General features: G+C 43.4%; 1 pseudogene; it reads left to right on the top strand.

Annotated features, from left to right (window-relative positions):
- LOC134445521 (bile salt-activated lipase-like) overlaps positions 1 to 11,967 on the top strand; it is a 17,535-nt pseudogene extending 5,568 nt beyond the window's left edge.
- The last annotated feature ends 3,802 nt before the right edge of the window (positions 11,968 to 15,769 follow it).

The following is a 15,769-nucleotide window of genomic DNA, read 5'->3' as shown; positions in this document are numbered from 1 at the left end:
AACAGACATGGAAACAGAAGCTCTGTTCCCAAATCCCAAGGCAATACCATACTAGCTATCTTCCCATGCTGTCTGTACTGCACATGCATGAGCTAATATCAGCTAGATGTGCTACTATACACATGGGCTAATATATGCAGTAAAATATAGGGCAGGGGCAGTACATGTGCCATCGGGAGAGACGTTAAGATGCTCTCAGAAACACATTTATGGAAGGCCTATGTGTGCACGCTCTCTCTCTCTCACACACACACACACACACACACACACACACACACACACACACACACACACACACACACACACACACACACACACACACACACACACACATACACACTGACGTGTGTGCTAGCGGGTGCCACAGGGCATAAGGGAAGATCTCACTGCTCATCCTGTTAAGAAAGGATATCAGATAAAACATTCATCCGATTCAAAGTGTAAGAGCAGGCTGCTGAAAACACATCATCATGTCATCATGTGCAATTTAACCCCAATACACACACACGTAAACTCACACACACACCCACACGGACAGACACACATTCTTGTGCACGCACATACAGTACATGAGTGATTCTACGATTCCCCTACGCTTTTGGCAAAAGCAAAACGTCAATTATCAGTATTTTTTTTTAACTAAATGACCTAGATGTTTACATAGTGTATATATTTAAGTTTCCAAACAAACAAATTGCCAAGCTTAATCTTAAATCATTTGATAAATACTCTAATTAAAGCGAACATTTGCTTAATTATTTTGTCAACAGTGTTATGGACAAATACTATGTCATTTCAAACATATATAAAAATACTACAGAGTTGAAACAATATATGTTTGAAAGTGCTTATGTCCCTTAGCAGTAATGTTGTCTTTAATCTGTGCAACTGATATAGAAAATGTGATTGTTGAGCTTCATAAGTAGGATTTTATGAGTCACTGTGATACAGACTGACACATTTTTCATCATAAATCCCTGTAACGTCTGATTTGAATATAGTCACCCTCCTTACACAAGACTTCCTACTCCAGAGATAATCCCTAGTGTATGTTCATAGGATTTTTCCAACACATAAGGGATCAATAGCGCAAAAACACTTTCAAAACAGTCAACGGTGTTACTCAACGGTGTTACGGTCAACAGTGCAGGGGAACAAGTCTGCACTTTTTTAGGAGAAAAAACAGAGCAGACAAACCCATCTCCCTAGAACACAAATTATTTAGTTTGTTTGTCTGTCAATATGGATATAAATTGGCAAAAACATACTCCTCCTCAACTGTCATCTGTGTTGCCAGATTGGGCTGGTTCCCGCCCAATTGGGCTGCTTAGGATTGCCGGGTGCGGGTAAAAATGGCATCTATCAGAAAAACCTTCCCACTGCCATATAAATCAATAGAATTGGGCGGGTTTTTAGGGCGGATTTTGATCACTTTTTGGGCTGGAAATAATCAGCCTCATCTGGCAACCCTGACTGTCATACTTAATTGTAACACCATTGACGGTAACACCGTTGACATTTCAGCCATTTTTATGGTGTTGTGCTAACTGAGGACCTCAGAAGTTCCACCACAACACCTTAATCAATTCATGTATCTGTATGCTCTATCTGTGTTTTTCTACATGTGATTTCTAATTCAGATTCTTATGAATATGTTGATAACACCGTTGACAGGCAATTTTCCCGCTATGAGAACATGAAAAAGAATGGATTAAATTATGGAAGGATGGAGCTCAATATTTACCAAAAAGTCTTCCCGTATCCTGCCAAAGAGGTTATGACATCACGTGATGTTATTCGTATGGCCTAAGACCAAACCATTACTGATTTATGGAGGAGGTTTCAGACCGTGACACCGTTAACACAGTTTTCGTGGACAAACACAAAATGGCAAATTTCATGTATAATGGAAAGGACAGTGGTCTTTCTGACAGTTTTGTCATATTGTGATGATTACTGTGAATCAACATTTGCAATCGTCTTGGGCAAAACAAGTTTCTTTACATGCTAATATGAAGACTGAATCTGACATTTGGAAAACAGGACGGCATGAAAACGCCCAAAACCAGTATTAAATATTCATTCTTGCTGAGGGAAATAATGCTATGTCTACACTTTCTGTATTATATGAAAGATAAATGTTTTCTAATGTCCAAAACATCATTGGATGCAGTTAATAGTTAGTGGAATTGCCAAATAAAATCCACGGACTTAAAAGTGTAGGCGAATTAGAGAATCACTCATACACATGGACGCCTGCACGCTCACATGCATCCTCACAGACACAGACATACACACACACACACACACACACACACACACACACACACACACACACACACACACACACACACATACATTTCTGTGACTGCTGTACTGTATGTGTTTTGCATATGTGCAGATCGCTGAGAAGGTTGGCTGCACCCAGGAGGAGCACATGGCCGCCTGTCTGAAGATGACTGATCCCGTCGCCCTCACCATGGCCGGCAAGCTGGCGCTGTCAGAGATGGGCACAGGTTACTATGGCGACGCATGCTCCACATTTGGCTCGCTCACGGTCATAATAGCCTATACTCCCCCACGACCCTTTATGTCCAGTCATATAGCCTGAAGTCTATGACCCTATGGAGTCATGTACGTAGCCTGCACTCTTTAAGGGGCTATTCACATTTGCATTTTGTTTACTACAGCAAATGCTTGACTAGAGCATTTTTAACAAGGTAGCCAACCTATGTCGCATGCAGCCTCTCTGAAAAACGAACCGGTTTCTGACTGACTGACCGACAAAACAACAGTCTATAGACTCTCTGGGTGAATTCCAATATGCGGACTCCCGTCCTCCCTTACTCAGTTGCCTCCTTGTGGCCTCGTGATGACGTCACCGACAACAACAGAATTGTATTTCAATATCTCACTAAAGCTCAATTCTAATGTCATTGTCTCATTTGCAAATGGGGCCGTGATTGAAGAATAGTCCCCCAAAAATCGTTGTGGCTGCACTGACAGCTTGGGCGTCAGCGAAATGTGAGGCCACAAGCACAGACAGAGGAGGGAGTCCGTATATTGGAATCCACCCTCTATATCAGTGTTTCTCAAAGTGGGGCGCAAGCCCCCCTGGGGGGGCGCGGAGGCATTGCAGGGGTGGCCTGTGACATCCGATTTTGGGTTTTTTTCCCCCCAAGGAAATTATTTCCTCTCTCCAATAAGCAATACATTTTAAGCCCTCACCAACGTTATATTGTAAATTGTCATAAATTTGAATAACATAAGGCGAGTACTGCTGTTGCTTGGGGGGTGGAGGGGGCTCGGAAGCATCCAGACCCTCCGCAGGGGGGGAATGATGGGGAAAGTTTGAGAACCACTGCTCTACATGCAACTAAAAGGACAGAGCTAAAAGGGTGTTAACCCCTCAAAAATGCCACTCAGATCCACTCCCATTAGAGAAAACATGTGAACAGGGCCTAACACTGACATCACTAACATGATGTTATTGGTGGGAAAAAAGATTTTCTTTTGCTGTGCACACTATTTATTTTGCATGGAGAATTAACATGGATTAGCATTTCTCTGTAACCATACAGTGTATATGGCAACTTGCCATTGGCAAGATTAGGAGATTACACAGTGCAGCGCGCAATACATTTTTAGACCATACTCCTGGTTGGTCTAAATAGCAGTTGATCCTGAGCTCGCTTTTTTAAACGCTTTCTTTCTACTGCTGTTCAGACAGAACACAACAGGCTTGATATAATCTCATAGGGTTCTAAAAAAAGGAGAAAATAAGACATTTTACTCAATCCTCTGTGCAACATTATGCACACTTTACTACTAATCAGGATTACCGCATATACAGTACTGTAGGTGAGGTATGACTACATTCTATTGCATCTTGTTACATGAGAATGTTTAAAACGAGCTGTAAAAAATAACTTTAAAAGACATGCAGGCATTTGTGTATAATGTGAGAAGACATTGATTGTAAACATTAGGATGCATTACGTCCAATTTATAACGTGGTGAAACCTTGAAGATTATCCAAGATCTTTACAGCAGTACCATTTTTTTTTTTGTCTTCGGAGAATTGTAGAGATTTCTTACTTCTCAAACTTGCTCAATTGCATCTACAGCCCCATGGACTGTGGTAAAACAAATTAAGACCTTCCTTTCACGCTGTTTCAATTTGATTAACAGCAATGGTTGGGGAAATATAATTATTAAGGTAGAATTGATTTAATATCTCTCTAACCCCACACACACCCATGCACACACACGCACACACACACTCCGCGCGCACGCACACGCACACACGCACACACACACACACACACATACACACATTCTCTCTCTCTCTCTCTCTCTCTCTCTCTCTCTCTCTCTCTCTCTCTCTCTCTCTCTCTCTCTCTCTCTCTCTCTCTCTCTCTCTCTCTAATATAAAAATGAGAAAATGAGTGTTGTCTTAATTATATAACCACACACTAGTATGTCATGCAGTATTCATGCTCTCCACCAGAGTGTGTTTCAGCAGCTTATGAAGTATAGAAGAAACCCAAAAAGCACACGCAACATACATTAATTATTCCTCACAGAGCTGTCTGGTACACTTAGGGCAACTAAGTCTTTTTGGTACATTTCACTTTTTAATTTGCTCCTGAGTAGTCTCTAGTTTGTCAGATTGAGTTCACATCTTCCAAAAGTTCATAGTTTGAAAAAGAATTTTGAAATATTTATAATATTCCAGAACGCAAACCATTTAGATACAACTACAAGTGCATCCTCATAAGAATAAAAACTGTACATACTGTATAATTCTTTCATGACCCACATTGAGGAAGTATCCTAGTGGTAACAGTGAAAAGTAGAGCTCCCCGTGCTAACACTGCTTCTCATTCCTTTTCTCTTTTATCTACATTTAACAACCTCTAATATAATGCATTTAATTAACCACATTGCTAACACTAGCCCAAAGCATAGAGTGCATTGTGTTGTGTAATGTTACATTTTGTTGCCATGTACAGTACCTGATATAGCACCTGATAGAATAAGGACAATAACATAACTGAATGGTAAACTACTCAATGAAGAGAGGTCACACAGTAAAATTCAACACTTCGAGACTGGGACCAACAAGAAGAGTGTTGGAAATTTACTCTTTGGTGTTGAATCAACACAGCAAAATTGACTGCAGAGTTTTCCTTGATGACAAGCCTGGCTCACCAGATTAACATGAAAATGTTAGCCTAGAATGGCTCCGTTCTTGGTCCAAAACATTGTCATTGTGGTTCAAATGGTCTCTGCATTGCCTTGGCCGACACTGTGACCAATCAAATGGCCACTTTTCGTTATAGCCATAACCATTCTGTTACCACCATCCTACCAAAGAACGTCCTAAAGATTCAAACAGAGAGCGAAGACTCACATTGTGATTGCTGTGCCTGTTGTAACAATCTTATAGTACAAAGACCAGGGCTAGACCATCTCGCAAGTCCAAAATAATTAATGTCATCATGCGGGTAAGTCTAAATGGCCCTCACCACTGTGCGCCCTCTTGTTCTCTTTTCAGGTCCAGTGCTGTACCTGCTGGAGCTAGCCCCAGTGGTGGATGGAGACTTCATCCCTGACCACCCCAGCAAACTCTTCCACCACGCCGCCAAGTACGACTACATCGCTGGGTCCAACAGCATGGATGGCCACCTGTTCGCTGGTGTAGACGTCCCCTCCATCAACCAGAAGTACAAGAAAACCCAGCCGTACGTACAGTACCCCTCAGCACAGGACTGAAAGATTTTATGTTTTTAAAAACAACCATTTTTCTATAGGCTTTTTATGTCTTCAATGAGGATATGACTGTAGACATTTCACAGGACGAGGCTGGGAGAGAGAGATAGGTGGGATATGGCTGGGAAATGACCCAAATAGCCCTGGGTCCTCATGGCTATGCAAGCCCAAAATGAACTTGCCATAAGAAAATCAGATTTTTTTCATGACGTCTTTATGTCTTCTTCATGATGTTGACATGATCACATTTCTATAGGCTACTGGCACTCTGGAATGGAAAACATTCGTAGCATGAGGTGGGAAGCAAAAGGAAACATTTTTATGACACTGTAGAAGAGTTTCAAGCAGGTGTCTCGACAGGCACCTGGAGACCTGCCTAGCTTTAATTATTTATCAGTCATTAATTAGACGGAATTAGCATAAGACAGGTCTTAAGAATGCCTCACCAAGATTAGATTCTGGCTCTTTCATCATTGTCACGGTCATGAAGTGTGGCCATCCTCATCATCACTGTCTTCATCATTGTCTTTATCCTGCTGTCTTTTTGTCCTCCTTGTGTTGTTGTCATGGCATATTGTAAGGCACTTAAGAATGAAGTAAAAGCCGTACAGTGTACAACTCCCCCATACTTCAGTAGAATCAGCCTTTTGTCATTATAAGCACACTGTTCTTTCACAGTGGGATGAGGCAAGGCATTTGTCTGTGTGCTGCATTTCACACAGAGGCAGTTCAACATGATTAATCACTCTATGAAAGCAAATGACAATAGGGACAGATAACGTATAAATGATACTGTAAGTATTGTGATGAAAGGATGAAACTAGAATAAGAATAGGGTAAGCAAAGTGCAGATTGCAAAAGAAAATGAAACTGCTAGTAATTTTACAAACAAGTTTATCCTCCTCTGACTAGTTGGTGCATACTGTATGGAGGAAACAGAATATTAACAGTCTCCTATCACCCTGTTATGGAGACACTTGTTCTGGTCTTATGCTATGTTTGAATATATATAGGGTACTGTATATATGAATGTGTGTGTTAACAAGGGATATTATGGATTGGATCTTGGGAGGCTGTGTTATGTGCACAATATGCACTACGAAATGAACCTCTAAAAAATTCATACTCTACTTTTAAAAACACCTTTGTGAGTTTATGCACCTCTTCTCCGCTCCGTGTGCCAGGGAGGAGATTAAGGAGTTGCTGGTGGGCCTGACGAGGGAGAAGGGTGCTGCAGGGGCAGACTCGGCCATGGCCACCTACTCGGAACACTGGGGCACCGACCCAGAGCAGCCGACCATCAAGAGGACGGCGGTGGACATCGAGACAGACTTCTTGTTCTTCGTACCCACGCAGATCGCCGCACAGCTGCACGCCAAACATGCCAAGTAAACCTGCCCTCTTCTCTTGCGATATATTTAGCAGATGCTTTTTTTACACAAAAGCAATTTACAAAAGAGAACATTATCCACAGCATACATTAAACAGAGTACAGAAATACAGAGTACACAGGTAATGTAAGTTGAGCTCAGGTGAGTAAAAACATTTTCTGAAGGTAAACTCTCAGAAGAAAAGAGGATAGGGTACAAGTGTAGTGATAAGTCAAAGAAGAAGCCATACACTATCAGTCTTGTTGATTTGGAGATATGAGATACTACATTTCTGTGCAACTTTGTGTGTGTGTGCGTGCATGGCGTGTGTGCGTGTGCGTGTGCGCGCGCGCGCGCGTGTGTGTGTGTGTGTGTGTGTGTGTGTGTGTGTGTGTGTGTGTGTGTGTGTGTGTGTGTGTGTGTGTGTGTGTGTGTGTGTGTGTGTGTGTGTGTGTGTGTGTACATGTGTGTGTGTGTGTGTGTGTGTGTGTACATGTGTGCATGCATGTGTGAATGTGCATATACTGTACATGCATATGAAGAGTTCAGATGCAAAACCCCCTAAGTGCCTTTTCAAAAAATAATCTTAATTCATTTTTATTTAATACAAAGCTATCAAAATTGCATATTTTTACATTTTATTTATGTAATATAACTATTTATATGTATTATCAAGTACATGACTGTAAACCAAACCAACCAAGGTGTTCTCTAAAAATATAGAAGTGCAGGTCTTCAGAAATGGAGTTAGGGGGTTTTGCATCTGAACTCTTCATATGTACATGTGTATGCCTGCTTGTGTGTATCAGAAAGGCCATTGGCTGCACTAAAGATTCCGAGCTTGCGCTTTCGTTCTCATGTTTCATGGGAAGCTCAGTGTTCACACATCCTCAGTGAGGTGCAGTTCAGTCAGTTAGAGCTGCTACCAGTCAGTTTGGCACTGACGTTTGGCTCAAACACTTAATTTGCCTTCTAAAGTCATTTATTTTACCATTGAGGATTAACCACACACATAATATCCACACCTAGTTTGATATAGCCAAGAAATAATTATTGAAATTAGTTATAATTAAGAAGAAAATACCACCTGAATGACCATGTGTATTACGGTGCTGCCTGCAAGTTCATTAAAACCCCTTAAATTGCATTTTGGACTCAGTGGCGTTTTACCGATGCACCAGAAACACACCATACCATTCAACCAGCACCTCTACAGTCCACCCACCTACACACCTGATACCTACACCCTCCGTAACTCTGTGTGTGTGTGTGTGTGTGTGTGTGTGTGTGTGTGTGTGTGTGTGTGTGTGTGTGTGTGTGTGTGTGTGTGTGTGTGTGTGTGTGTGTGTGTGTGTGTGTGTGTGTGTGTGTGTGTGTGTGTGTGTGTGTGTGTGTGTGTGTGTGTGTGTGTGTGTGTGTGTGAGTGCGTGCGTGCGTGCGTGCGTGCGTGCGTGCGTGCGTGCGTGCGTGCGTGCGTGCGTGCGTGCGTGCGGGTGTGTGTGTGTGTGTGTGTGTGTGTGTGTGTGTGTGTGTGTGTGTGTGTGTGTGTGTGTGTGTGTGTGTGTGTGTGTGTGTGTGTGTGTGTGTGCGTGCGTGCGTGCGTGCGTGCGTGCGTGCGTGCGTGCGTGCGTGTGTGTGTTTGCGTGCGTGATGCAGGGGTGCCCGCCGCACATACTCGTATGTGTTCAACATGCCCACGCGCATCCCTGGCTTCCCCAGCTGGGTGGAGGCGGAGCATGCGGAGGACCTGCAGTACTTGTTCGGGAAGCCCTTCGACACGCCCCTCGGATACTTCCCCCGCCACCGCACCCTCTCCGGATACATGATCGCATACTGGACCAACTTTGCCAAGACCGGGTAAGTAAGAACTAACACGGCAATATACAGCACACTACACCAGCAACACGGTCTGCAGACTCAGACGTTAACACAGCCATGTACACCAACAATAACTCAGTCTTCTTCACACAGTACATTGTGTAGTGTTAAATTCAACACTTGGAAAACTACATGTCATGGATAGTGTGAGCCAAGAATTCCCCTAACCAGTGACCTCATCAGCCGTTATCCCTTACATACCATGAAGTAAGAATTGCCACCTGTGATGTACAGCTGTGTTGCCAACATTACCAAAATATGTTTGTCTTTGAATTTCATGCAGTAGATATTGTGATATGGTATATACAGTATACAGGATATGTGTTACATGTTTGGTGAAGAGCTGTATCATAGCATTGTAAGATAGTGTGTTTAAAGGTACACTGTGCAAGATTTTTGTTGTTTATTTCCAGAATTCATGCTACCCATTCACTAATGTTACCTTTTTTGTGAATACTTACCACTACCATCAAATTCTAAGTATTCATTATGACTGGGAAAATTGCACTTTTCATAGCAGCATAGTTGCAGTACCTTTTTTGACCATTTCCTGTACAGTGTACCTAATAATACCTAGAATTAAGATAATACATTTCTAAAATGTTTTTCAGTATTTCATTGTGAATAATTTTGGATCATTTTGGATTGACATTTTGGATTGACAAAGTTTCACACAAAGTACTTGCTCATGAGAGTATCAGCCAAGCACGAAATGAAAGAGATACGGTTGATCAGCCCCTTAGTGATGTCACAGGTGTCTGACTAAGAACTCGGTGACCGCGATTTCCTCGGGTTACGGTTGTTCCTGGAACGACATCGCAAAGCTGGCCCTGGATCAAAATCTGGTTTATCTTACATATGTAGGTCTATTCTATGTCTGATTCCAAAAATTAACAGGCATGCCAAGTGCCGTCGCGGTGGTTTTGGTATACGGCTCTGGTTATGGCTACAGTGGCTACTACGATGTGGAACTGTGCCTAAACCAAAACTAATTCCTAAACATAACCTGTCAGTGAAAATGTGTGTACACCAACCTAACAGCATGCCAAACTATGCCTTTACCAAAACATATTCCTAAACTTAACCCTTCAGTGAATAATGTATTTAACAGCATGACACTTCTGCATGTAACTGATCTTAACCCATACTGTAGAAGACGTTACTGGCGCGAAATCTGACATAGATGACCACTCAAACCAGATGTTGATCCAGGGCCAACTTTGCGATGTCGTTCCAGGAACAACAGTAAACCCGAGGAAATCGCGGTCACCCTAACTTCTTCAGTAGTGCAGAGACACTATATCCATGACATGCATCTGTAACAACCAAATGTAAATCACTGCTAATCGACTGCCAAACTAAACTTGGTTAGGAGTCATGTTTTTTTCTGCCTAGACTTCACAGCTATCGAGACTTCAAGAAATCAATTAGGACACAATCTGGGTACGCAAATAAAAATCTGATTGAAGATTACAGACTTCAAGACTGAGCCTAAGCCTACTCGAGCCTTCAGAAGCACAGAGGAAAAGACAGATGTGATTTATGTGGACATGTATCAGCAACTTTCCCCCTAATACTGTGAGGATCATGAAAAGAGCATTCCATAGCCTTACAATCCTCTATTTTCCGTTATTTATTTATTTTCTGACAGGATAGTGGAGAAGAGAAAGGAAATGAGTAGGGAGAGGGAGAGATGGGGAAGGATTGGCAAATTACCCAGGCCGGAATCGAACCCGGGTCGCCACTGTAGTAACCCAGTGCCCTACCATTAGACCATGGCATGACCTACAATCCTCATTTCAATTGAATACTCATCATTCTTCATCTTTCTTCTTCAAGTTGCTCTTTCCCAGGCACACTAGAGTAGAGGACCACTGAGTAGGACAAAATGCTACATTAGTCTTTATGGATTGATTGATTCTCATTGACTGAAGCTAGGATTTCATTTCCTGTTTTGCGGTCACAGAGACCCCCACCGTGGTGAGAGCGTGCCCGTCCAGTGGCCCCTCTTCACCAACGAGGGAAACCCTGTTCTGCTGATCAACAACAAGATGAACGACAAATCGGTCCAGCACAACCTCAGGAGCCAGTACGTCAAGTTCTGGTCGACGACATACACCAGCCTTCCCGACCTGTCCTCAGCGGCACAGTGAGGCAGCAGCAGACTCACAGGCACACAAACAGGCTTGAGGAAGTTGAAGTTCCACCCATTGTGCTTTTAGCCAAAGAGCCTGGATACTGAGAAAGCTTGCACAGGGGAAAATACATTGACAATGATGAAGTCAGGGAGTACTGTTCTATTGGCGTCGCCATTTTGAGGAGGATAAGGGCATCTTCATTTTAGGGTGTGACACGAGTTGTGCATTTCCAGACTGTAAGGAGGAGTTTCACATGTACACAGTAAATTTGGCAGTGAAAATTCAACACTTACTGAGTAGGAACACCACCATAGTTGAGTGAACACTGCAACATTTACAGTGTACATACTTAACCAATTTACAGCAAATGTGTGACATGGCCCCAACGCCTTTTCTTACACCATTTTAAGGGGTGGTAGTCACTCCTTCTTTCACTTTAAATCATATGTACATACGCAGCTCATCCTCACAACATTAAACCATAAATCAGTTGTCGCTACTTGTGCGACTCACATCCAGCCAGATTCAACACATCCAATGACTCCATAGCTACCTGTTCCCCTAAAATGGTGCCGCCCATGCAGCAATACTTCTGGACTTCATCACCAATATATTTTTAGCATCTAGGCTCTACATCTAGGCACATGTTTGGAGCCCACCAAGCCACTCCAGAGTTCTCAAGGGTCAATAAAATGGTTATAGTTAATAAAACTACAACATTTGGAGTACAGTTTTCAGTTGAAGACCTGGATTTTGGTCTGGTCTCCGACAACAGAATCACATCCTCTTAGCTGCTGATGCCAAAAACTGCCTGTTTTAATAGTATATGTTAAGATAAATTAAGTCATTAAACATGGTATTCAATATATTAGATCTGCTCCTGGTGCTCTGTGCTTAATCATTTACTTCCTGCCATCGCGATGCTGTGAACTAAATTGACTGCTTTAATAATGGCACTCTGTGCATTTGACCTTGTGGATGTGAACGAAGCAGGAGAGGATGAAAAAGGGCCAGAACTTGACAGTCGAATTTACCCCCAATAGGCAGAGTGCATTCATGACTGTGTACGCACATATTCGCAGAAACACAACCCCCCACACACGCACGTGCACGTACACACATACGCACACACGCACGCACGCACACACACGCACACACATAATTCAGGCCAGAAACTGTGAAGAAGCCCCCTGGTGCTCAGGCAACATGGGCCTGTCAATCAAACACTGTCTGCCTCTCAGCCTCTTCAGCTGCTACTGCTATTCACACACGCGCACACACACACACACGCGCACACACACACACACACACACACACACACACACACACACACACACACACACACACACACTCTCTCTCTCTCTCTCTCTCTCTCTCTCTCTCTCTCTCTCTCTCTCTCTCTCTCTCTCTCTCTGTCTCTCTCTCTCTCTCTCTCTCTCTCTCTCTCTCTCTCTCACACACACACACACACAAACACACACATACTACACTACACGACACTACACTACTGTACATTCACCCCCTAGCACACTATTAGCAGTCTTTGAGAAAACCAAGAAAGGCATTGGGAGAGATCCCAGCTGGCGTTGCATGGCCACCAGCCATCGCCACAAACGGCCTTGTTTAATGATGAATTACTGTCGGCCTCAGCTGCAGTCCATTTCACAGTGTTAATTCAACACCTAGAGAGTACAATTTAACACTCTTGTATTGTCTGTGTCCTATTGAGTTTAAAAAAGAGCTGTGCACAGGGCTGGACTGGGACCATAAACAGGCTCAGGCATTTTTGGCATAGACCAGCCCCTCACCCCCACACCCATACTACAGTTATGATGGGCTCAGTCCACTGTATATTAAGGATAGACCACCCTATCTAAATGGTGGGCCGTTCTCTGAGGGAAAATGTGAAACAAGGGGAAAAAATCAACAGCATCGGCCCCTGATGACTGTCGGCCCACTGGGAAAATGCCCTCCTATGCCAGACTACCAGTCCAGCCTTGTGTGCACCCATCCACCCACCCATCCGGTCTGCCGGTGCTGTTCTTTTATTCAGAGGAGAGGCGCAATCATGTGAGACCCTTAATTTTGCATGGGCCATGAAATGCTGCTGTGCCACCAGCCTTTCTGACGTTGCATCCTCTGATTGCAGGTGATGGTTAATTGTGTGTGTGTGTGTGTGTGTGTGTGTGTGTGTGTGTGTGTGTGTGTGTGTGTGTGTGTGTGTGCGTGCGTGCGTGCGTGCGTGCGTGCGTGCGTGCGTGCGTGCGTGCGTGCGTGCGTGTGCTTGCGTGTGCGTGCGTGTGCGTGTGTGAGTGTCATGAAAAAGTAAACTCGACAATGTCACAGAGAGAGGTTGTTTCTCTTGTAGCAGGCCTTTCTCCACCTTTAATCTTCATAGTAATTAAGTATTGGGAATGCCATTAGAAGCATTTATGTGTATAATTGAACTTTTGGGGAAGTGTGTGTGTGTGTGTGCGTGTGCGCGCGTGCGCACGTGCGTGCGTGTGTGCATGCGTGTGTCCATCTTTAAGCTATGTGTGCAAACAGTATTGGCTATGAATGCAATCACCAAGGAAATTAGATAAAATTACCTTTTTCCAACAATACATTAGGCTATATTAGCTATACATTATTTGCGGTTAATTGTACTTTGCTCAATTTCTTAGTTTCTCTCAGTGACAAATTGTATATTTCATGTGCAACCTGTGAACTACTTCTTGGATGTAAAATGCGTTTGACAAATTACATTTTACATGTTGCTGACTCTAATTTTAAACAGCCCAGTGCGCTGCATTAAAGTGATCCAGGCTGACATTTCTAGAGCTGGGACCTAGTTCAAGAGCGACAGTACCAGTGTCATTTTTTGAACGCCTGAAGCCTTTCAAGTTGCCTACTGTGATGTAACGTTTCCTTTTGGTTTTCGTTTCAAGTGTTTACGTGAGCACTATTTGAAATAAATGTTCTGCCACGAAGAGGATATCTGATCTTTCCAAATGACTGTGGCGTTGGACCTCATCGGGTGGAAAATTAGAGTAAAATGTTCTTGAATGAGGAGAATACAAATGAAAACCCTCCCATGATATACAGCCCAGCATGTGTACAAATCAAATGCGATGTTTATTTAAACTGCCTTTGCGTGTTAGAGGAGGGAGGGCAACAGACGGTTGGCAATGCGCGTGTGGAGAGAGAGACCGCGCGCGCTGGAGAGATTGAGAGCGTGCGTGTATTTTCCATACACCTGCATGCATTCATTTGGCATACCCTAACATTTGCCACGAAGAGCAAAGGGCTCGCATGTGTTAGACAGAGCGCACTGTGCCCCATTCCAAGTAGCCTATGGAAAAGACAGTCGCTCCCTGTTGCTTATTAATGTCCACATGAAGTATAACTCGGCGGTGACATATACGAGCGTTCACTTGCAGGCTCGGGGCTGTAGCTTATGACTGGTGGGAGAAGCAATATGCTGATATCATCTTAATGAAATTTTAATCGGGGCAATTAATCCTGTCCAGGCTATTAAACTTCAGCCACATGCATCTTTGTACTTCACCACGATTTTGCGCAAATGGAGTTGGGTCAGTCACCTAGTCATTGGGTTAAAGAGTCGTGTTTTCAAAATGCAAATTCGAAGAATGCTAAGTTATTGTACAGTGAGGAGACCTCGCACGTCCAGCTAGACACTCCTGTTGCCTTGGTAACCGTTTCCTCCTGAATGTCTCGCGCTTGCACTGTTGCACCGCGTCCAGAGCGCCTGATGGATGGATCCTTTATTGATTGTATTCAATAGGAGGACCCTTCCCCATCTAACTGCCTACCGTGTAAAACGGTTCACTAGTGGCCATCAAAAGGACTTAATGTAACAGTGGCATCAATTACATCTAAAGGGTCCACCTTGTGAGACCTTCTTGAAGCTCGTTTAAAAATCATCCATACAATTAATGTTGAGGGCTGTCTTGCCGTGAATTTCTGAACGTAGGCTATGTAACAAATGTATTTATTTATTGACGCAGATGCAGAATAGAACATTGATTTTTGTTGTTGTTGTAAATTCACTACGTGGCTTGTCTTGGAGGTTAAATTGGATTTCTTGAACGCAGTGATTTGAGGAATAGAAAAGGGCGCGAATCTTTCTTGACATGTCACACTGCTACTCGGAAGAAAACAATAACCCACTAGTTCTGTTTTAAATGTATTATTCCCGTTGCATTAGGACAAGCATTTACATGTCCTTTCGAGCGTGACATATAAGCGATATCAAGCGTAATCGTGGCGGGAGCGCGCACCGCTGCGCATGCACAAGGTTTCAGCACCAAGGACAGAGACGCGAGCAGCGCATCGGCGAGCATCAGGTCATTGAGAGGAGACCCCGATGAGAACTATACCATGCCTAAACCGGAGAACCTGCGCTTCTAGTGGGCAGAGACCTGTCCGCCATTTAGGCAACCAGCTGCACCTCTACAGAGAACTCAGAGAAAAGAGCATGGGGGAGATCAACAGGAGAGAAGGGTCGCTTTTCAGGAAGGCTGCATTCAATTAACATTTTTTTTCTTGTTGACAGCCAAACGTATTTTGCACAGCCGTCTGAATTCAGCACGGACACAGTTCGAC

The sequence above is a fragment of the Engraulis encrasicolus genome, chromosome 3 (genome assembly GCF_034702125.1).
Source record: "Engraulis encrasicolus isolate BLACKSEA-1 chromosome 3, IST_EnEncr_1.0, whole genome shotgun sequence".
Lineage (NCBI taxonomy): Eukaryota > Metazoa > Chordata > Actinopteri > Clupeiformes > Engraulidae > Engraulis > Engraulis encrasicolus.
This window is presented reverse-complemented; position numbering and strand designations above follow the sequence as displayed.